General features: G+C 41.3%; 1 protein-coding gene and 1 long non-coding RNA gene across 2 annotated transcripts in view; both read left to right on the top strand.

The window, feature by feature from the left end:
* LOC127943297 (uncharacterized) overlaps nt 1-24,113 on the top strand; it is a 137,995-nt gene that overhangs the window by 40,759 nt on the left and 73,123 nt on the right. The gene's annotated exons all lie outside the window — the stretch shown is intronic.
* Nucleotides 9,134-10,378, top strand: LOC127942758 (uncharacterized). The gene is made up of 2 exons (XR_008149400.1): nt 9,134-9,381; nt 9,809-10,378. It is a non-coding gene; the product is annotated as an uncharacterized LOC127942758 (long non-coding RNA).

Here is a 24,113-nt window from a genome sequence, read left to right as displayed (position 1 = left end):
CTTTACATTTACATTTAATCATTTAGCAGATGCTTTTATCCAAAGCGACTTACAAATGAGAACAATAGAAGCAGTCAGGTCAACAAGAGAAAAACAACAGTATACAAGTGCCATGACAAGTCTCAGTTAGTTTAGTACAGAACACATTGCCAGGTTTTTTTTTTTTAATAAATGAGAAGACAAGAAAATAAGGAAAAGTGCTAGTATAAGTTGGTTAAGTGCTGGCGAAAAAGATGAGTCTTTAGATGTTTCTTGAAAATAAGTAAAGACTCAGCTGTACGAACTGAGATTGGGAGGTCATTCCACCAGCTGGACACATTCCAGGAAAAGGTCCATGAGAGTGATTTTGAACTTCTTTGGGATGGCACCACAAGGCGTCGTTCACTTGCAGAGCGCAAACTTCTGGAGAGCACATAAGGTTTAACCAGTTAGTTTAGGTATGTTGGTGCCGTGCCAGTGGTCGTCTTGCAGGCAAGCATCAGTACCTTGAATTTGATGCGAGCGGCTACTGGTAGCCAGTGTAACCTGATGAGGAGAGGAGCAATGTGATCTTTTTTTTGGCTCATTGAAGACAACCCTCGATGCTGCATTCTGGATCAATTACAGAGCCTTGACAGTACATGCAGGAAGGCCCGCCAGGAGAGCATTACAATAGTCCAGTGTGGAGAGAACAAGAGCTTGGACAAGAAGTTGGGTGGTTTGCTCTGACAGGAAGGGTCTAATCTTCCTAATATTGTATAAGGCAAATCTGCAGGACTGGGTCATTGTAGCAATGTGGTCTGTGAAGCTAAACTGATGATCTATCACAACTCCTAGGTTTCTGGTTGTCCTCGAAGGAGTAATGGTTGACGAACCCAGCTTTTTAGAGAAGTTGTGATGAAGCAATGGGTTAGCTGGAATCACCAGGAGTTCTGTCTTCGTAAGGTTAAGCTGAAGGTGATGGTCATCCATCCAGCTAGAAATGTCACTCAGACAGGCTGAAATGCGAGCAGCTACCGTCGGGTCATCTGGTTGGAAGGAGAAGTAGAGTTAGGTGTCATCAGTGTAGCACTGATAAGAAAAGCCATGGTTCTGAATGACAGATCCTAATGACGTCATGTAGATGGAGAAGAGAAGTTGTCCAAGTACTGAGCCTTAAGGAACCCCAGGTGCAAGGTGTTGTGACTTATAAACATCACCCCTCCAAGACACACTGGGGGATCTGTCAGAGAGGTAGGACTTAACCCACAGGAGTGCGGTTCCAGAGATCTCCATCTTTCTGAGGGTGGACAGGAGAATCTGGTGATTAACAGTGTCAAAAGCAGCAGACAGGTCCAGTAAGATGAGTAATGAGGATTTTGAAGCTGCTCTTGCTAGTCGCAGGGCTTCAGTAACCGAGGGCAGAGCAGTCTCAGTTGAGTGGCCACTTTTGAAGCCAGATTGGTTGCTGTCCAGGAGGTTGTTCTGTACAAGGAACATAGAAAGCTGGTTGAACACAGCTCACTCAAGTGTCTTTGCAATGAATGGAAGAAGGGATACCGGTCTGTAGTTTTCAAGAAGCGCTGGATTTAGAGATGGTTTCATGAGCAGTGGGCTTACGCAAGCCTGCTTGAATGCTGAGGGAAATGTTCCAGAGTGAAGAGAAGAGTTGATAACATGAGTAAGCAAAGGTATGACTGAAGCAGAGATTTCTTGAAGGAAGTGAGTGGGGATCAGCATCAGATGTTTTATTTATGGGGAGTAGAATTATTTTCAATGAATGTAATAGATTATATATCATAATATTTAGGCTATAATATTATAAATCAGGTTGGTTTGTATTGGTGAAGTAATATGTAATTTATATGCGTGTGGCCCGCGAGACTTGGACAATAGTGTGGCCCGCTGGAAAAAAAGATTGAGAACCACTGTTTTACTGTCTATGAGGCTATCGGGGGGACGTGGAGGCATAAAGTCAAGGGAGAAGCCCATAGAGAGTCCATAAAAGACACAGGACAAAATTATTCAACAACATTTTGAGGAATTCGATGGGTGATTCAGATTTCTCTTGGCACAGCGATTAGAAGACTTACAATTGTCAGACAGGTTGCTCACGTGACATTTACGTCATCAAGTTCAGTTTGAGTCTGCGCAGTACGCTCGACCCCCCGGAGATGCGTTTTTCTAATTGACTTCACTTATCTCCGTTGAATCCAGTGGGGTCGCTGTGTCCATTTCTTTACTGTCTATGTGAGGGAGGTAAGACTGAAATGGAGTGGAACCTAGTAAATAGAAAAAGGAAGAAAGTTCATCAACATAAAACGGATAATGATAATGAGGAAAGTAGTCAAAGAATCGTGGAAAGAAAGGAAGAACATAAGGTTATCATTAAATTTGAAGTGCCTGGATTGAAGAACCCATTAAAGATAACGGAAGCACTCAAAATGAAACTAGGGAACATTAAGTATGCAAAATGTCACGGTTCAGGGTGCTTTATTGGCTTCCCTGTTGTCTGTGTCCTGTCATTGTCTGCAGCTCGTGAACTTGGCAATCAGCGCTAAAACATCGGTGCTGGTGTGTGCAGATCACGAGCTGATTGCTCTCACCTGTCACTTGTTCCCATTTTCCCTTATATTCCCTGGTGTGGCTGTCCCTTGTTGTCAGTAGATTTCGTGTTGTCATTGTGACTGTGCTGTGTGTCTTTGTCCTCACCTTTTCCACTGTTGTGCTCAGGATGTCAAGACGAAGAATCGTTCATTGGCCGTGTGCCTGAGATTCTCTGTCTCATTATTCCTCGTCCCGTTGGGCATTGCACCAGAGGTGGTGATTGCTATGCTCCTGAAGGTTTTCTTCTGATTAAAAGAATCACACTTCAACTTATGTCTTAACGTTTAATGTCTTCTTTCCAAAAAGTACAAGTGTCATCTTCATCGCCATCTTGATTATATTTCGACATCACTTGAACATCGTGTCACCCTTTGGATATCAACATCTTGACATCTTTACATCAAGACACCGTGAAAAACTGAAACAAATAAAATTATATTCAGATACATAACCTATTCGTGTGTTTCTGTTTTTTTACCGCAGTTTAACCAAGTCTGTTTCTTACTGAACCAATATCAATACACACAATACATTAACCTTGCAAAGTAACAGATGCAATCCAAAGTATAAACAACATACCGTGTGCGCTTTCTAATCAAAAATCGAGGAGACATTAGGAAACATTTATGTAGACATTCTTTCTACCAATCTAACAATTAGACAGCTCTCAGCATGTGCGCATTTTTTTTGTGGATCCGATACTCACATGGCTAACTAGATCATTTGACAAATTCAACTAATGGTACACATTTCACCAGTAGTTGTCACTATTACCCAGTATTTATAATACTCAAATACAATTTACAAATGAACTTTCATAAAACATTACACACCATTTGTGAACTAAATACCTTTTAACAAAAATAAATGACTCAAATACTTAAAAGAAAATTCAACCTTTTCAGCGACATCTACACTGCCACCAAAATTACAAAGATTTAAGTTCTGATCAGAATTAAATAAATCTGGGAATTTTTCCTATAACCAGTCACTTAACTTGTGAAGACCTTTTAAAACTTTTATAATAAGTATTATTTTAATTATACTAGATTCTTCTTGACCAACTCTGAATTAGATGTTGAGATATCTATTTTGCATCATTCAGTCATTGTTTAGGAATTGTTCTCAACTATTAACACCAATTTTTGAACTGGACGCTCAAGGAAAGATGTCTTTGTCAAGTGTTCACCTTTCTTTCCCAAATAATTTTGACCCATTTGGAGTTTAACTTTTCGCACTAGACCATCATTGTCTGCGCTTGTCTCAACAACTCTAGCTAGCCTCCATTCATTTCTGGGAACATTCTTTGACAGTTACTACATCTCCAACGTGAACATTTCTTCTAGGTTTATGCCACTGTTGTCTGAGGCTTACTTTAGCTAGATATTCTTTGCGCCATCTGCTCCAAAACTGTTCTGTCAAATATACTGTACTCTCCTCCACCTTTTCCTAGAGTACAGATCTTCACAGTCAAATTTGCCTGGAGGAGGAAGAGGCACTGAGGTCTTCATCGTGAGCAGATGTTTAGGCGTCAAAGGCTCAACACTCTTTGGGTCATTTATTGTGTCAGTGGTAAGCCGACGACCATTTACAATTGACATTGCCTCATACAGAAATGTTCTTAACGAGGTGTCATCCAGTCTTCCTTTAGCTTGTGCCAGAACAGCATTCATTACACTCCTAACTGTCCTAATTTGCCGTTCCCACATGCCTCCCATGTGGCTTGCTTCAGGAAAATTCATGAGGAAGTCACATTGTTTGTTTGCAAGATAAGTAGAGATCCTTTCTTGGTCTAAATCCTTAAAACCTTTCTCCAGCTCATTTTTCGCCCCCACAAAATTTGTGCCCTGGTCGCATCTGATCTGTTGCACGGCTCCTCTGATTGTTATGAAACATCTTAAAGCATTCAGAAATGCATCGGTTGTGAGATCCTCTAACATTTCTAAATGTACAGCTCTGGAGCTCATGCAGGTAAACAACAGACCATACCTTTTGAATTCCTTCTGACCTTGTTTTGTGTAGAAGGGGCCGAAACAGTCAATACCAGTATACAAGAATGGGGGTGAGGGTTCCACTCTGTCAGCTGGAAGGTCAGCCATACGTTGTTCTTCAACTGGTCTATGCAGCTTTCTGCAAGTAACAAAATTTCTGATGTACATGGCCACTACATTACTTGCACCCATTATCCAATATCCACTGGCTGTAAGCTCATTTAAGGTTTGACCTCAACCTTGATGTTGAGTTTTCTTGAGACAATGGTCAAGCATTAGCTGTGTGACAATGCCTTCCTTAGGAAGAATTACTAAATGTTTCAACTCCAATGCTGCGTTAGACTTTCTTAACCGTCCTCCAACAAGGAGTAGTTCATTCTAGAGGATAGGATCAAGTTGGTATAACCTGTTATTTTTTGACAGCTTAGCTGGGTTTTGACTGAGCCATTTCAGTTCTTCTTCGAAGGCTTCTCTTTGTGCTGCCTTGATGAGTACAAGAGCTGCTTTTTCTCTCTCTTCTACATTAATAAACCCTGACCTATCTTTGTTCACCAGCCTTTTGATCCTAGCAATAGCATTGAGTGCTGTATTCCAATCCGAGAATCTTGACAGTCTTTCAAGAAAGCTGTCTCTTACACAGGCCTCTGTTTTCAGAACCTTTACCTCAGGGTCACCTACAAGAAGCTTTGGGGAATTTTCTTGAGTTATAATATCTCATTCCCATAAGAACTTAGGACCTATCAACCAATTTGAGTCTATTAGGTCTGCCACCTTGAGACCCTAGACGCCCAGTCTGCAGGATTTTGACTTGTTTCCACATAGAACCATTGTCTTGGATCTGTAGAGTCTCTTATCTTCTGGACACGTTTAGCTACAAAGACATGAAAGTGCTGGGCTTCATTCTTGATATACCCTAGCACTACCTGGAAATCAGTCAAAAAAAAACTCACTTTCAGATCAAACTCTTCTCTAAGAACTTGACTTACTGCCGAAGAAACTGTGGCTGCGGTCAGCTCAAGGCGTGGTATGCTGATAACTTTCGTAGGGGCTACTCTGGCCTTGCCCATGACCAATGCGCAATGCACTTGTTCATCAGCAACAGTCCTGATGTATGAACATCAGAAATATGATGCAGCTCTATTTTCAGGAATAAAGCATCTTGGTATTTGAACCTTTTGGAGATCCTCCAAGTCATTGAGCCATGCGTTCCACTTCGGCTTCAGATCAGAGGGAAGCGGTTCATCCAATCCCACCCCTCGTTTGGACATCTTTTGGAGAACTCTTTTCCCAGTCAAGATATAGGGAGCGAGAAAACCTAATGGGTCGTACACACTAGCAACTAGAGCAGAAGATCTTTGCCCGAACCTGATGGCACCCGTCGGGACCCGACGGGTTCGGTCGGGTTCGGGCTTAATTTCTATCATCTTACGCGGGCTCGGGCCGGGCTCGGACTTGCGCTCCGGTTTGCGAGGTAAACGAGCGGTCATGTGATGTGTTTCGATTAGCGCGAGAAAGATGCGGAAATGAATTCTGAGCAGGTGTAACGGAGGCATGCCTCTGGTGATTACGTTTTGGTTGCACCAGCAACTAAAGCAAACTCTGAGGTGTGGAAAAGTTTTGACCATGCTTATAATGAGAATAGTGAGTGAATAATGACACACCATCAGTGAGCGCAGGAACGCGCTGAAGACATCTACAGTGGATTCAATCATTTTCCTCCACAAAAACATGTAGACCTAGCCTAATCTCTGTGAGTAAAGGTTTTTCAAATGATAACTAAATATTCATTGAGTCTTAAATGCATAATGTTGACAGAGTATTTACGCTAATGGCAGAGCCTTTATCTTAATTTCGTTATTGCCAAATACCCATCTTAATTTAAAATTTATCTTAATTTAATTTTTTTTAATGACTCGTTTTTATTGGTGCGTTGGTCTATTTATAGGTTAAATCAGCCTATGTCTAGAGTGCTGAGATGTTACGATGTCACAGAGGACTTATTTTATTTCTTTATTCCAACTTCGAAGTGGAATAGTGACTCTAGTCTACGTTAGTTATGAGTAAATTATGTTAAAACATGAATAAATTACTCATTGTTGACAAAAGGCAAAATGTTGGGCTGTAAACGGGTTCGCGCTTTAAAAAAGCTGTCAATCAAAATGTACTTGTCGGGCTCGGGCCGAAACCTGTCAGGCTCGGGTCCTGTCGGGCCTAACTTTTAAGGCCCGATTACAGCTCTACTAGCAACCACTGACAAAATTATTCTACGAGTGGCTGGTCTTTCATTAAGATCAACTTTAAAAGAGAATGCATCAGTTTCTATATTCCACTTTACTCCCAGAACACTCTGCATTGGAAGTTCATTGTAGTTCAGATCTACATCCTTCACTGGACTTGCACGTTCGCTCTCTGGAATTACACTCAAGACTTCTCTGCTATTGGACACAAACTTGTGCAAACACAGTTTTCCTTTTGCCAAGACTTCTTGTGCTTCATTAACTAACTTTTTGGACTTCTCATTGGAATCAACACTGACACGTCCATCTTCCACGTAGAAATTTTTTCGAATGAAGCTCGCTGCCATTGTGTAGTCCTTTTCATATTTGCTGACAAGATATTTCATGCCATAGTTCGCACAACCTGGATAGGATGCCGCTCCAAAAATATACACTCGCATACGGTATTCCTTGGGTTCCTTTTCAGTTTTCCTTTCATCCCACCATAGGAATCTTAGAAAATTACGATCATCTGGACTGACATGAAAGCGGTGGAACAACTTCTCCACATCGCAAACAATCGCAATCTGATGCTCACAAAGTCTGCACAACACCCCAGTCAGAGTATTCGTTAAGTCTGGACCTGTGAGTAAGTGGTCATTTAGAGATGTACCTTCAAATTTGGCTGAGCAGTCAAATACCACTCTTACTTTTTCTGGCTTCCTGGGATGGTAAACCCCATGGTGCGGAATGTACCATGCGTTACCTTCTTTTGTTGTGGCAAGTGCTTCAGCATCACCATCTCTAAAGACACTGTCCATGAATCTTATGTAATCATCTTTGTATTTTGGACTTCTCTCTAATTTTCTTTTCAAATGTTTCAAACGAACCATAGCAATCTGTTTATTGTTTGGTAATTGAAGGCGCTCTCTGAAAGGTAAGGGAATTTCAACATGTCCTTCTCTGTTGTGTTGAACACTTTCATCCAGCTGTTGGAGAAACTGAATGTCCTCCTGAGATATTGTCTTTTCTTTTGAGTATGTGTCTGAAAGTCTGCTTCTAATGTCCTGATTATAGAGGCAGGTGTGATAGCTGTGAGTTCCTTCACAGAAATGCGATGAGAGAACCAAGTATTGGGAGTTATGGATCCCACTATACTCCAGCCTAAGTCTGTCTTGACTGTGTATGGTTCATGATCCTTCCCTGAAATCACTTGGGTTGGCTTCAGAGCCCTTGGACAATCATAGCCAATCAGAAGCCCCACAGGACAATCCAATAAATCTGGCATCTTGTCTGTGACACTATGCAAGTGGATCCATCTCTGAGCTTTTTTGCAAGTAGGAATGCTATCTTGATCTAAGGGAATGTATTCTTGTGTGTATACAGGTGGTAACTCAATATAATCTTGCAAACTGTAACCCCTTACTCTTAGCCAAACTACTCTCTGACAATTCTCTATCAAAGCTCTATCGGTCATTGTGGACAGCTTTAATTTCACAGGTTCTGGGTTTACTTGCAGTCTGTCACAGATGTCCTGATTGATAAAAGTTTTACTGCTCTGCGTGTCCAATTTTGCATAGGCTACAATTTCTGGGCTGTCATTTGCTGCATGAGAGACCCATACTGGAACAATCATTGAAGTGGGATCACAGTTGTCCCTTCCCACGCTGCATATACTAGTGGAAGCCCTTACATCGAGTGAAGTTTCTAGCTTTCCTCCTTGAAAACGTTCTTCATGAAGTGGAGAGGGGTGACTCTGCCTGTTTCAAGTAGCTCGCTTTCTGCAATTTTTGGAGATATGACCTACTCTGAGACCAGAGATGTAGTGGTAAAAAAAAAGAGGTGGGTAAACTATAAATTCTGGGTGACCACATCATGGTCAAGGTAAGGTGGGCCACTGCCTACCGGTACATGTGTATCCTGATGACATTGCTATAGGTTATCATTTGATATTACTACCAAGGGTATCACTGGTTGTTCCCTCATATAGGTCACACAATCACTATTCAATCACTATGCCACTATTTGGAGGAAGTTGTGGCCTAATGGTTAGAGGGTTGGACTCCCAATCGAAGGGTTGTGAGTTCTAGTCTCAGGCTGGACGGAATTGTGGGTGAGGGTAGTGCATGAACAGCTCTTTCTCCACCTTCAATACCACGACTTAGGTGCCCTTGAGCAGGGGCGGGTCTACGTGGTGGCCAGGGGGGGCACCGGCCCCCCCTGAAATTCGATTGGCCACCCCAGGTGCCCCCCCTATAAGATGTCTTGTGATTGGTTCATTCTATGGCCAATCATTTTATAGAATCTACTGAAGTTAGCGATTCAAAGAAGTGCAGCGTCGACAGAAGGTGCGTTCCGTTCGACCGTAAGCGAAGTGGACTTCACAGGGTATTCCGCCATCTTAAGTGAGATTCCAATCGGAAGGGAGCGAACATGTTCAGTTCGAAGGGCACTACGCACGGCACAGGGAATAAGGGAACATCAATACATCACTTCATAGAAAGTGGAGAGCGATTATCCCCCAACTGTCATTGCGCGAAGCACGTCATTACCAGTCAGAACGGCCGTCTTCGCTGACTTCATTCATATTCATTACGGATTGTAAAAAGGTATAATAATAAAAGTGACTAGAAGCAGACGAGGCTCTGCAATTTTTCTTTATTTTACTTTATTTACCTCAGTGTTTACTATACGGCTGTGCGCGGGAAGAAGGCGCACGAGACCGCTATGCAATTATATGACCATTTATTAAAAACACATTTAGGCTATACAGTTAACCAAATAAAAGTTTATTTTCAAATCTGCATGACAGCAGGGCTTCAATTCTGTTAATAGTGAAGTAATAGCAGCAATTGTCAATTAAAGTGTATAATAAACATACGTTTTTCATTATATAGTACTCAATGATTTTTTATTGTATAGTGTACATATTTTAAATGTGATTGTAAATAAAAATTAAAATATGAATGTAGTCTTATATATTTATATCATAATCTGTGCGACCCCATTGGTGACTTTCTTTGATGACGTTTGCAGGGCGTTCCAAATGAGCAGTTATTGCCAGTGAAGTCCACTTCAACTGATATACCGTGCTCAGGGAGTAGGGAGCAGTGAACACTGCGTAGGGACCCTGTCGAATGGAACGCACCTAGAGACACTAATGATGGGAAGTTTGGATCATTATACTGACTCTGACTTTTGAGTCACGTTCAGCAAAATGAAAGAATCTTTTTTTGAGTAATTTCGTTCATTTTAGCAAAATGTAATTAAAATGTTACGTGTTACTTCCCCAACACATCTAGTAACGTTACTTAAGCAAACGTTGATCACACTACAAACAATACAAAACTAAAATGCTATAAAGATACAGAAAAGATTAATTAATTATTTACCTGGGTCTTCAGTCTGTGATTTGGATTAACTCACCTCTTGTCTGACAAGTCTTCAGCTTCAAATCATTCCTTAATCACATGACAGATCCATGCGCTATTTCTGACATTTCTGACATTTGTCACTGTTTTTGTTACTGTTTCTTCTGGATCTGTGGTGTTATTATTTTATGAATAAATAAAACCTTGTTATAAATAAAATATTGATTAATTTGTCTTTTTGACTGTCTATCAGTAAATAAACACTAGGCTATATAATAATATAATAATCCAAGTATTTATAGCCTAGTTTATTTTTTAATCCAATTAATATAATAATCCAAGTATTTATAGCCTAGTTTATTTTTTAATCCAATTTTGAGTTTGCTGGTATAATAAATGTTTTTCCTAGGCAGACTTGACAAATTGGTCTAATATATACATAAACATAAAACAAAGAGCTGGTAGGTAACCTTTATGTATGTTTTAATATGTTTGTATGGTTTTCTCAGATCAACCCCGTCAGGCTCTGCTCTGCTCGTTGGTCATGGTTGATTTCAATCCAATGTTCAGTCAACGTTTAATAAAACGCAATAAAAGTAAAATACGCTGGCCAACATCAAACAATAAACAGTCATGGTGATTTGCATATTTTGTATCCGTTTATTTTGTGACAGTGACCACATAGCAAGATTGCACCAAATAACAATATGCACAGAATGTTCCATAATAATACTTGTTAATGCATGAGAGTCAGTCAGTCAGTTAGTCAGTTAAATTGTCAGGCCTAACTTAGTCATTTACACGTGAAATTACGTGGATGCATTCTGTGCATTTCATTCACAATTTTTTTTTTTTTGAGATTGAGAATAACAGACACACATAAGTGTTTCTTTTGAAGGCAGGGAAGGCAGTGAAGAAGTAAAGATATAGGGAGTTTCTTTCAAAGAAAAAAATAATTATTTATTCTCAAATTTAATACATACAGGGATGACTAAAAACTACATTAATAAAAAATGTGCTTTATTACTGCATTTGTTTACAAGTAACTTTATTCAAGTTAATAAATAATAAAATCAATAGGATTTGCGTAATATACTGTAGAATTTAGCTTTTTTTATTATTTTTGGTCACTGGTGGCCACCCCATTTGGAGGCAGTGCCCCAGCATGGCCCCCCCACTGAAAATGCTCTAGACACGCCCCTGCCCTTGAGCAAGGCATCGAACCCCCAACTGCTCCCCGGGCGCCGCAGCATAAATGGCTGCCCACTGCTCCAGGTGTGTGCTCACAGTGTGTGTGTGTGCGTGTGTTCACTGCTCTGTGTGTGTGCACTTCGGATGGGTTAAATGCAGAGCACAAATTCTGAGTATGGGTCACCATACTTGGCTGAATGTCACTTCACTTCACTTCACTTTAATTCATACATTAATCTAAGTTCTTGTTAAAGAGAGTCAAGAAGGAATAATAAGTTTGAAATCTATAAAGTTTACAGCTTTTTAAATCTTATATCCAGGGGTTCCAATGCAATGATTAGGGATTTGGGATTATTTTCAGTGGTTCATGTAGGTTGTCTACAAACCGGAAGGTTAGTGGTTCAATCCCCGGCTCCACCTGACCAAGTGTCGAGGTGTCCTTGAGCAAGACACCTAACCCCAGCTGCTCCCGACGAGCTGGATGTGCCTTGAATGGCAGACACCGCAGTCGGTGTGTGAATGTGTGAGTGAATGGGTGAATGTGAGGCAAATTGTAAAGCGCTTTGGATGGCCATGTGGTCAGTTGAAAGCGCTATATAAATGCAGTCCATTTACCATTTACCATAATATGTCAGAAAAATGTGGATCAGTGTTTCCCCAAAAGCCTAGGAATGGTCCTTAAATGTCTCGTTTTGTCCACAACTCAAAGATATTCTGTTGACTGTCACAGAGGAGAGAAGACAGTAGAATATATTTACATTTAACAAGCTGGAATCTTTTTTTTTTTTTTTACTTTTGTCTTTCATATATTTTATCTATGACACAGACTGCAATGACACAGACAGCTTCATTGCAGAAGGGCATCCTTTTGGTCACGTGGTTCACGTGAGATGATTGACAGCTTTGAAAAACGAATGATATTGCACTGATGTCATAGCTGACGCGAATCAATAAGAGGAGAGTAATCGCTTGCTCTGTTAGCTGTTTTAGCTCTTAAGATCGCATAAATCAGTGTAAAATGAATAAAAAAAATTTATTCTGTATGACGAAATATTTTACGAACATGTCATAAAATTATTATCTATTCAAATGTGCGCACCATTGGACTATAGCCCTGGCGGTTAATGGATATTGTATGTATACGAACACAAATAAACCGGAGATGAGATGAATGGCTGCTGTATGAGTGATGATTTCTATTCAAAATAACGAACGTTATTATTATTATTATTATTTGCCGGATATCCATTTTTGAATCTTGATGCAGTCTGTTGCATGTCGTTCATTTTTGAACGAATCTTTAATATGACTCAGGACTACCGAGTTGTCTCAGAGAGTGATTCGTTCATTTTGTGTTTACCGCACATGCGCATTACGCAACATATGGGTTCTGAATTGACAGGTAAGGTCTGGGTCTTTTATTCTTCCTGACAGTCATATAGAGACGGGAAGAGAAAAGATTAGTTCATTTTGCTGAATGAGTCTCAAAGATCCGAGTCAGTAAAATGATCCGAGCTTCCCAAAAAACCGCAAGCAATTGGTCATAGGATGTCATAGGAACTGTAGGCTATTTAGAGGTGGATAAACTCAATTTAGAGGTGGATGAACGCACTTTGGAGGTGGGTAAATGCGATTTCTGAATTTTGGGAGGTGCGTAAACAGCGTTTACGTGGGTTTAGCCTCCACTACATCCCTGTCTGAGACAACCAAAGCACGTCTTGTTGTTGATGACAAACCTTTTCTTCTCTTCAAGAGGCATTGCCGCAAACCTTTCACATTTGTATATAAAGTGATTTTGCTGAAAACAGACACATTCTATTTGTTTCTTATCCTGAGAAGCAGAAAGGCTGGTTTTTGAGCCTTCCCCTCTTTCAAGTGTGCTCAAGCTCTTTGCAAAGGGTTTGACATTTTGCACCAGAGCGCTGGTTTGAAATTTTTCTGCTCCTTCCCTGGCTTTTCATCTGCATGTTTTAAAGCATGTAGAGAAGAAACAGGATTACATGTGATACGTGCCTCCTCTGCCACAAAGTCTGAAAACTCTCTTCATCTAGTGCTTTAGTGACATACCTATTCCAGCGAGTTGTTACCCAGTCAGGAAGTTTCTGCAGCAATTTCTAATTTTCTTCACAATCGTCCAAAACACCCAAATCATGTACATGATGCATTGCATTTTTGCAGGAGACAAGGAAATCACTAAATTCCCTTAATTTCAGTGATTCTTTAGGTCCGATTTTTGGCCAGTTACTCAGCTTTGCCCTAAATGCTCTTTGAACTACAAAGGGGTGTCCATAACGCTTATTCAGGGTATCCCAAGCTTGCGTGTATGCATCCTCATCACTCCTATAAAATGTTCCCTCTAGTACACTAAGCGCATCTCCACTTAGGTACCTTTTCAGATAGAACAGTCTATGAGTTGGAGTTGTACAGTTTATTTCAATCAAAGCTTTAAAGCAAGTGCGCCATTCAGTGAACTGGAGTGGATCCCCTGTAAACATAAATGGCTCTGGAGCTGGAAGTTTGGTCATTGTCAGGGATTCTTTCAGCGCTTTCACTAATAGGACCTCATTTACTTTCTTCTCTAGCTCATTTTCAGAGCATGTTTGAGCCAAAGTTTATTGAAAAACCTTGTTGCCCGAAGGGTTATTGTGTTGCAGAGGATGCTGACATGGTGGCAGAATGATTCTTTCTTTAGTATCTCCTATTTCAGCATTCAATCTTGATTCCTCTTCTGCATACACAATGTATTCAGCTTCCATAGCTTTAAGATCCCTTTGCTCCTCCAACATTTATAACCTCTCTTGTTGGGCACGCTTGACCCATAAATTGACTTGGCGTCATCTCTTTGCATTAACTGGAGGAGTGTTTCTTTTGCAGCCTTAGCATCAAACTCTTTAGTGCCAACTTCTGCATAACGTTTTTTCAGTAATGCAATTATTTCACTAGTAACTGAAGTGCAGCTATCGATTCTCCTTCTTGTATCTTGAGATGGGACGTTCAACGCACAAATACTCTCATATATTTGTTTTAGCTCTGATTCACGTTTTCCTGCAGTCACCATCATATCATCTATCTCAGTTTTAGAGCACTCTTCTTTCAGTTTAGGTCTGATAAACTGAGCTTCAGCTTTAAAGTTTAAGTATGTGAACACAAACTTCCGTTCTCTTTTTTCTAACTCATCATGTCTCAACTCAAGCATTTTTTCTGTTGGACGCCTTTCTCTTTCTGATCGCCTAGCTTCTAGCTTCTTGCTCAACGGATGATTCCTGGAATCTTGCTTTATTAACTTCCAGATCTGCATTCATTTCAGCTAAGCGTTTCTCATAACTCTGTCTGTCTGAGACATCAATTTCAGTTTCTAATTTGCCCTCTAATTGTGCCTTTTCATCTTCAAGAGCTTGAATCACTTAGTCTAAAATACTGTCTGATCTATTTTGATCCATGTTGTCACACACCTGGACTCATTTAGTGTGTTTTTGCCCGTGACCCAGTTTGTGTCTTCGGTGTTTAGTTTGATTAGTTCCCAGGTGTGTCTATTATCTTCCTCATGTGTTCCATGTCCCTGTTAATTTAGTTATTCCATCCACCTGTGTTTCCCCATTATCCTTTGTACTTAAGCCTTGTCCTTTCTGTTCTGGTTTGTCGGGTCTTCACTTGCTACTTACGTGTGTCTACCTCTGTGCTCCATGTTGGATATCCCCTGTGTTGGATATATTAAAAGCCTTATCCCGTTTATCCTCGACTCCGTATTCCTTCAGGCAGCGTAAAACCGTGACAGAAGACCCGACCTAAAGAAGAAAATAGAAAACTGCGTGTTTTTCCCCTCCGTTTTGTTTTTGTGTTTTCAAAGTCTTTTTGTTTCGTAGTGTTCTATGGATCCCCTCTATCGTCCCGAATTCCTCATCCTCCTGCTGAAGCAGGAAGGACGTTCTCTCGAGGACCATACCAGACAGTTTCTCCTATTAGCTAATGCCACCAGCTACCCGGACGACGTGCTCTGCACCTTCTACAACACCAGCCTGAACTCCAAATGCAGAGCGTTGTCGTCCGAAGATGGTACTCGAGAGGATTTCGCCGCATTCGTGGAGTGGACTCTGGCGAGAAATGGCTCATCTTTCACCATCTGCCCCATTGAGGATCTCGCCAGTCCCACTCCCGACCCAGAGACCAGCCAGCCACCATCTCGCTACACGAAGCCAGAGCCCACCGCAGCCGCAGAGCCCGAGCCATTCACTGACAGGGAGCCGGAACTCGAGAGCGCGACTGACCAGGTGTGTGAGCCGGCAACACCGTGCATCGTGGGAGTCCTCGTGGAGATCGAGGGCGTGGAGGAAAGCCCTGCCCACACTCCTGCGACTGAGGGTGAGCTGTTTGCAGTCTCTGAAAGCCATATGGAGCAAGTTCTAGATCTGATGGACTGGTCTATGGAGGTAATCCCTAATTTTCCTGTTTCCCCGCTGGTTCCGTCCAGCCCTGATTCCCCTGTATACCCTCTCAGTCTCCCACTCCTACCTCCTCCAGTCATTTCCTCTGCTCCATTTCCGCTGGTTCCGCCCAGCCCTGAGTTTTCTGTTTCTCCGCTGGTTCCGCCCAGCCCTGAGTTTTCTGTTTCTCCGCTGGTTCCGCCCAGCCCTGAGTTTCCTGTGTCTCCGCTGGTTCCGCCCAGCCCTGAGTTTCCTGTTTCTCCGCTGGTTCCGCCCAGCCCTGAGTTTCCTGTGTCTCCGCTGGTTCCGCCCAGCCCTGAGTTTTCTGTTTCTCCGCTGGTTACGCCCAGCCCTGAGTTTTCTGTTTCTCCGCTGGTTACGCACAGCCCTGAGTTTTCTGTTTCTCCGCTGGTTACGCCCAGCCCTAAGTTTTCTGTTTCTCCGCTGGTTACGCCCAGCCCTGAGTTTTCTGTTTCTCCGCTGGTTACGCCCAGCCCTGAGTTTTCTGTTTCTCCGCTGGTTACGCCCAGCCTTGAATCTTCTGTGTCTCCGCTGGTTCCGCCCAGCTCTGAATCTTCTGTATCTCCGCTGGTTCCGCCCAGCTCTGAATCTTCTGTGTCTCCGCTGGTTCCGCCCAGCTCTGAATCTTCTGTGTCTCCGCTGGTTCCGCCCAGCTCTGAATCTTCTGTGTCTCCGCTGGTTCCGCCCAGCTCTGAATCTTCTGTGTCTCCGCTGGTTCCGCCCAGCCCTGAATCTTCTGTGTCTCCTGTATTCCCTCCCAGCCTCCCTCTCCCACCTCCTCCCAAACCTGCTGGTCCTTCTGCTCCACTTCCGCTGGTTCCATCCAGCCCTGATCCTCCTGTCGTTCCCCCCATCCTTCTCCTCTCTCCTCCTCCTAGACCAGCCAGTTCCTCGCCATCCCTGCTGGTGCCAGTCAGTCCCGCAGCTCACCCTCAGTCCGCGCCATCGGGGCGCGGTGGTTCGCCGCTGGACTGCCAGTCTCCAGCTCCGCCTTGGCGTGTTAAGGCCCTGTCTCCGCCTCCAGCCTCCGAGCCCTGGACTCCTCCTCGGTCCTTCGACCCAGCGGCTCCGCCTTGGCTCTTAGCTCCCTCGTCTCCACCGTGGCCTGTCATCCCACCTGCTCCACCGGGCTCCCTCGTCCCTCCGGCTCCACCTTGGTCAGTCGTCGACCATCCGCCGCCTCGGGACTCCACTCCTCTGGTTCCACCTCGTCACTCCATCCCTCCGGCTCTGTCAGGCTCCTCCTTCCCTCCGGTTCCACCTCCATCCTCGGTCACTCCGGCTCCACAGCGGTCTGCCGGGACCCCGCCTCCACCTTGGTCGCCTGAGCCTTCAGCTCCACCTAGGCCCTCCGGATCCTCGTCGTCACCCTGGCTCTGCGGCTGTGCTGCTCCATCTTGGGCTCCTCACCCACCGGTGCAGTCTCCGCCTGTCGGCCCCCTGGTGTCGTCGACCCTTCCTTCACCATGGCTCATCCCGCCGTCGACTCCACCTTGGATCTCCGTCCTGGCTGGTCTCTGGTGGACCATCTGGCTCCTCCTGCTCCTGTCTCCTCCCTGGCTCCTTCCTCCGTCTCCTCCCTGGCTCCTCCTTCTGTGGTCCCTGTCTGCTGGCCCCCTCCTGGGAGTCCGTCCTCCACCGGAACCTCCTCCCAAGTTCCCGCCCACGCCTCCCCCTGTTGTTTCTACGGTGCGAGGACGCACCTACCGGGAGGGGGGAGTACTGTCACACACCTGGACTCATTTAGTGTGTTTTTGCCCGTGACCCAGTTTGTGTCTTCGGTGTTTAGTTTGATTAGTTCCCAGGTGTGTCTATTATCTTCCTCATGTGTTCCATGTCCCTGTTAATTTAGTTATTCCATCCACCTGTGTTTCCCCATTATCCTTTGTACTTAAGCCTTGTCCTTTCTGTTCTGGTTTGTCGGGTCTTCACTTGCTACTTACGTGTGTCTACCTCTGTGCTCCATGTTGGATATCCCCTGTGTTGGATATATTAAAAGCCTTATCCCGTTTATCCTCGACTCCGTATTCCTTCAGGCAGCGTAAAACCGTGACACATGTTGGTAACTTACTTTAAACTACACTATTTTTCAGCTTTAAACACTGATAGAAAGCTGTAATAAAACATTGGAAATTGCATAAAGTCTATTATAAAACAAGTTACACAATTTTACCAACTCAGCAAATTATCAAAAGCAAATATTTGTTTAAACCATTTGAATTCAATTCTAACTAGCATAAATGTCCAAAAATTGGATTTCAAGGTGAAAATATACAGTCTGACCTGTGAATCCACCTTGTGGCTATCTGTCGTCACTGCACTTCAGCCAGCAAGGAATTCAGTCATGCGAAAGACTATAACGAGTTTCAATGTGACGAAAACCCGTTGCCTCATTGAATGGCGACGTATATTCTTTTCCAACAATGGCTACAATTTCCACCGAGGTCGACTGGATACTTCTTCATCTGTAGTGCTGTATACGATCTTCCCTTCTCCAAAATGATTTCTTGCACTCTTTCAGGGGTTTGAAAACACTCTTCCAAGGGAGTAAACACGTTTGTCACTGTAACGGCTCCTGAAGGTTTTCTTCTGATTAAAAGAATCTTGCTTCAACTGATGTCTTAACGTTTAATGTCTTCTTTTCAAAAAGTACAAGTGTCATCTTCATCGTCATCTTGATTATATTTCGACATCACTTGAACATCGTGTCACCCTTTGGATATCAACAACTTGACATCTTTACATCACAACACCATGAAAAACTGAAACAAATAAAATTATATTCAGATACATAACCTATTCGTGTGTTTCTGTTTTTTTACCGCAGTTTAACCAAGTCTGTTTCTTACTGAACCAATATCAATACACACAATACATTAACCTTGCAAAGTAACAGATGCAATCCAAAGTATAAACAACATACCGTGTGCGCTTTCTAATCAAAAATCCAGGAGACATTAGGAGACATTTATGTAGACATTCTTTCTACCAATCTAACAATTAGACAGCTCTCAGCATGTGCGCATTTCTTTTGTGGATCCAATACTCACATGGCTAACTAGATCATGTGACAAACAGTGTTGTGCTAGTTACTAAGAAATAGTAACTAGTTACATTTACTAGTTACTTTATTCATAAAGTAACTCAATTACTTTGTTGATTACTTACACCAAAACGTAATGCATTACTGTTAAAAGTAACTTTTTAGTTACTTTTTTAAAGAACGTTATTTAATGTTCCCATTAATGCCCTTTTATGCGTTATGGTCTATACAAACCCAAAACTGACTTGAACAGAAATTCATTTTTAAACACAGTTTTGATTAAATCAGGCCAGCACAAACTGAATATTGTATATCGCAAGGATTTCTTAAATAAATAACAAAACACCTGAATAATATATTCAGAATTAAAAACTTCTGCATCATAAAAGCTGTTGTGTTGAGCCCTTAAAAATGTTCCTTTCACAGCTATGAAAACTATCAACAATGTACAACATAACACAAAACATTTTGAAATAAATAAATGAAATCAATCTGAATTATTCAGAATCATTACAGAATCATTTTCTCGGATTTGTAGACTCAGGGCTTTGTGGCTCCGCCCCCACCGGCAGATTAATTTCTGTTTATCAAACATTATTTTTTCATAGTATCATATGAGACCATGATCAGCTTTTTAGCGTTTATTTTACATTAATCACCAATAGGATAAGACATCGCCGCCTGTGTTTTATAGCCTAAAATAAAAGCTAAAAAGAAGAAGAAAAATAGGTAAAAAGTAATACAAAACAAATAATCTGCCGGTTATGTTGTCATTTCTTTTCTAACTGAATGTAATGTTATAGGATAGGCCTAATAAATTATTTAATAATAACATTAACAGTGAAGCATGCATCTAACTCTGTTTGGAGCTTAGTATAATAAAATCAACAGAATAAGTCTTAGGGCCCTATTTAAACGATCTGAAACGCAAGTGTCAAAGCGCGAAGCGCAAGTAAGTTTGTGGGCGGGTCTCGGCGCTGTTGCTATTTTCCCGGCGGGATAAATGGCCCCTGCGCCCGGCGCAAATCTAAAATGGGTGGGTCTGAAGTAGCTTCATTATTCATAGGCGTGGTTTGGGCGTAACGTGAAATAAACCAATCAGAGCGTCATCCAACACTCCCTTTAAAAGCAGGTGCGCAAGTTCCATTATGGATTGCTATTATTATGGCGTATTTACCAGGCGCACGCCAGGAGCGGTTCACAGCCGAGGAGACTGATGTTCTTGTAAGAGCAGTGAAAGACAGAGAAGTTGTGTTGTATGGGGATGGGAGAAACCCACCCAAAATAGCGTCGGTTAAACAGGCGTGGGAGGAAATAGCCACAACTGTTTCATCGATTTTTTTTCCTGGTTCTTGACGGACAAACATATTTGTCAGATGTCCTTATATACATATATGTATTGCCACTATTGGGCAAACAGGTCTGATCCTTAATTACTACAATTAGCCTGAATAATTTGTAAGCAAGATTTATGCCTATTTTTTCACATCTTCGTGGCACACCACAATGATTTCCGTCATCTCATGTGTTAATATTTTTTTAGTGTAACAATTTATGAATCTTAATAAAAATCTGTGTAGATTATATGAGCAAAGTGTATGCGCGTTGTGCACGCTATATACATTAAGGTCAAGCATGCGCCCTTAAAATAGCATAATGAACAGCGCGCAACGCGCCACTGACTTTAGACTAGGTTTTTTCTGGTCAGTGGCGCAATTGTTTAATGGAACAGCAAAATAGCACCAGGGATTGTTTGCGCCGGAACACGCCTCCTTTTTTGCGCTGAACCGCCCAGGGAGCGCAAGTTCATTCACTAGTTTAGCGACGTGCTTCTGTGGAGGGAAAAGCGCGCTTTGCGCGGGTGCAAAATAGGAATGACACATGCGTCGGTCTACAAAGTCAATTGCGCTGGGTGCAAGATAGGGCCCTTAATGTTAAGAAAGAATAGTACACAAACATTTCCAAAACTGTAAAAGGTTATTTAAAAATAAGGCATTCATGAATTATTTTATGACATGCATTTTTACTGCCTTAAGTGCACTCATTGATTAAGCCTATAAATTAAAATAATAACAATAAAAATAACTATTATTTTTTATCATTATTATATATTATTATACAGTTTATGCATAATAAACTTTTATCCAAAACGACTTACAAAAGAGGAACAAATTACTCCAGAGTCAGTCACAATGCCAGGTTTATTTTATAATAATAATCAAGTTCTATAAGATTATCACAAATTAAACAAGATTTTGATGCACATCTTTCTTATTAAATCGTTGTATTCCACCTTGTACTGCACTTGAAAGAGAATCACTTAAGACACTTTGCTGTAAACCTATTCCACACAATAATATTCATTAAAACTGTATGTTAACACGTAGGAACTTGCTGCATGAATCCGTGAGTACAGTTTATAAATTGCGAAAGTGTGCGCACTGATAATGAATTGACAGGATGGGCAGCAAAACCGTCGCCACGGAATGATTTTTTTTTCTGTAGGTGATGTGCGGGGCTCTGTACATTCGAACCAGAAAGAAACAGCTCACATTTGAATAAAATGTTTTTGTCTTTATGCTGAACTAAAGTAAAATAATGAGCATATTTCCACTCGTCTTGCGCTCGCCTTGACTAGTTGCCATGACTGCCGCACATACTTGAATAAACGGAAACACGCCCACAGCGCGTCTTTGTGTTTACAGTGGTTGGCATCCACCAATCCTGACCTACAATGCGTCGCTGTTGCAAACAGGTTAGGCTGTAGGCTATACTTCAGCCAAAATTAATTAATTAAAAAAAGTAATGGACAATGCACCATGTTGTTGCGGTAACGGAGTTAATTTATTTAAAAAGTAATGCGTTACAGTATAAGTTACTGTCAAAAGTAACTGCATTACAGTAACGCGTTACTAATAACGTGTTACTGCCCAACACTGGTGACAAATTCAACTAATGTTACACATTTCACCAGTAGGTGTCACTATTACCCAGTATTTATAATACTCAAATACAATTTACAAATGAACATTGAGAAAATTCAACCTTTTCAGCGACAGCTACACTGCAGGTGACTTTACGGATGGCTCTGGGTGTTTCACCAGTTTTTGGATCGTGTGTGTGTGTGTGTGTGTGTGTGTGTGTGTGTGTGTCAGCACACTTTGGATTATTTTTGGATTTTCTGTTACCTAATAAACTGTTGTGCTTATCCTCTGCATTTGAGTCCTCTCTCTTCACACACCCTGACACAAAAACATTACGTGATGGAAATATAATGCTAATATGCAAAGATGAAAAGCAGAGAGTGTAAGGGAATATGTAGCGCCGCCGTTGAAATGCTTTAAATGCCAAAGATATGGTCATGTGGCTGCCGTATGCAAAGGTAGGCAAAGGTGAGGTAAATGCGCAGGAGAACATCAATATGGCGAGTGTGGAGAAAATGTTAAACTGCAGTGCTGTAACTGCGGGGGAGAACATAGCTCAGCATATGGAGGATGTGAAGTCAGGAAAAGGGCAATAAAAGTCCCAAATGTCAAGATGACAGAAGGAATATCATATGCTGATGCTATTAAAAGAGTGAAAAGAAGTGAAGCACCAAAAATAAATGAATCCACAATCGTGGAAATTCAAAACCAAAAGAATCAGTGCAGAATCAACAAGGATTCATTAGTGGTTGAAACAAATTACATTTGTAACATTCATGGCAGAGGTGATTAATTGCTCGGCTCAAACGAAAAGTAGAACAGAGAGAATAAAGATAATAATTAGAGCAAAATAATAAGAACCAAAGGTTACTTGGGTACAAGAAATGTGGTTAAAACCTCACCTTGATTTTAGAATTGAAGGCTTTGAAAATGTAAGGAAAGACAGGGAAATAGGAACAGGTGGAAGTGTAATAACTTTGATTGAACAAGGAGTGAGGTATAGAGAGATTAGTAATAATGAAAAAGAAGTTGTTATGGTAGAAATCTGGACTGATAAAGGTAGCGTTTTATGGGGTAGTAAAAATACAGATTTTAATGGTAAGGTAATTGAAGAATTATTGGAAGAAAATGGATTGGTGTGTATTAATGATGGATCAAGAACAAGGGTGAACATTGTAAATGGCCAGAAGTCAGTACTAGATCTTACACTGGTATCAGAAAATATGGCAAACGTTTGTACATGGAAATTTCTGAAGGAAACAACAGTAGGGAGGGATCATTATCCAGTAAAAAGCAGAATTGGTGTTAGAATACAAAAGGCAGCACAAGGAAACCTAGAAAAATGGAAATTAAAGAATGCAGGGTGGGAAGTATTCAGTTATTTGTAGTAACAGAATTATTGAAACAGGTGACCAGGAAGATGGAATAGAAGAATATAATGAAAAAATAAATAATATTATACATACAACAGCTACAGAGATAATAGGAAAGAAAACAACAGTTAGGAAAAGGAAGTCAGTTCCATGGTGGAATAAAAATGTGTAGAAGTTGTACATCAAAACTGCGAAGCAAAAGCGAAATCTGTGGCAATGCATTCAGAATCCACGATCAGCGAAAACAAATCTTTGAAAAACATTAACAAAAATGAAGCATATTTGAAGAGCCTGTTACATTTGTGCAACTGTGTTAATTTTGTTCATTTTCATTGTGTTTTTCTGCTTTTGTAATGGCATATGTTTGATAGTTTCTGAAAAAGTTACGTTCAGTTTTATAAAGTTACGTTCATTATTATTGAAACAAATGTAATTCCATATAACTGCAGACAAGATGTTATACTTGAAATACTGCTGTATATATATAGAATGAAAAATCAGGGCATTTTTATTTCATTTCTTCGGGTACCAGCACATGTTGGAGTTGAAGGAAATGAGAAGGCAGATAAGCAAGCTAAGAATTCTTTGAACTTGAATCAGATAGGAATTGACAAAAATTAGTAAGGCATAAGCAAAAACAATAATTAGGAAAGCTCTTATAAATGTATGGCAGAAACTTTGGGAGAAAGAGAAGACTGGACGACATATAGAATATATGTAGATCAAATTCAATATAGAATTCAAAGGGAAGTAGGAATACGTAACAATGACATGGGATTAAGAAGACGAGAAGAATCAGTAATAATAATAATTAACTAAATTAGAATTAGGACATATTGCATTGAATGGAAATTTAAATAGAATTAAGAAACTTCCGAATGGATTATGCATGCATTGTGGGATTTGTGAAACTGTAGAGCATGTACTGTTGCACTGTAGAGCATATAACAATGAAAGACAAATCCTAAAAGCTAAAGTAATAGAAGAAGGTGGACGC

This window comes from Carassius gibelio, chromosome A3 (genome assembly GCF_023724105.1).
Source record: "Carassius gibelio isolate Cgi1373 ecotype wild population from Czech Republic chromosome A3, carGib1.2-hapl.c, whole genome shotgun sequence".
Lineage (NCBI taxonomy): Eukaryota > Metazoa > Chordata > Actinopteri > Cypriniformes > Cyprinidae > Carassius > Carassius gibelio.
Note: the sequence above shows the minus strand (reverse complement) of the source record. Positions and strands in the feature narration are given on the sequence as shown.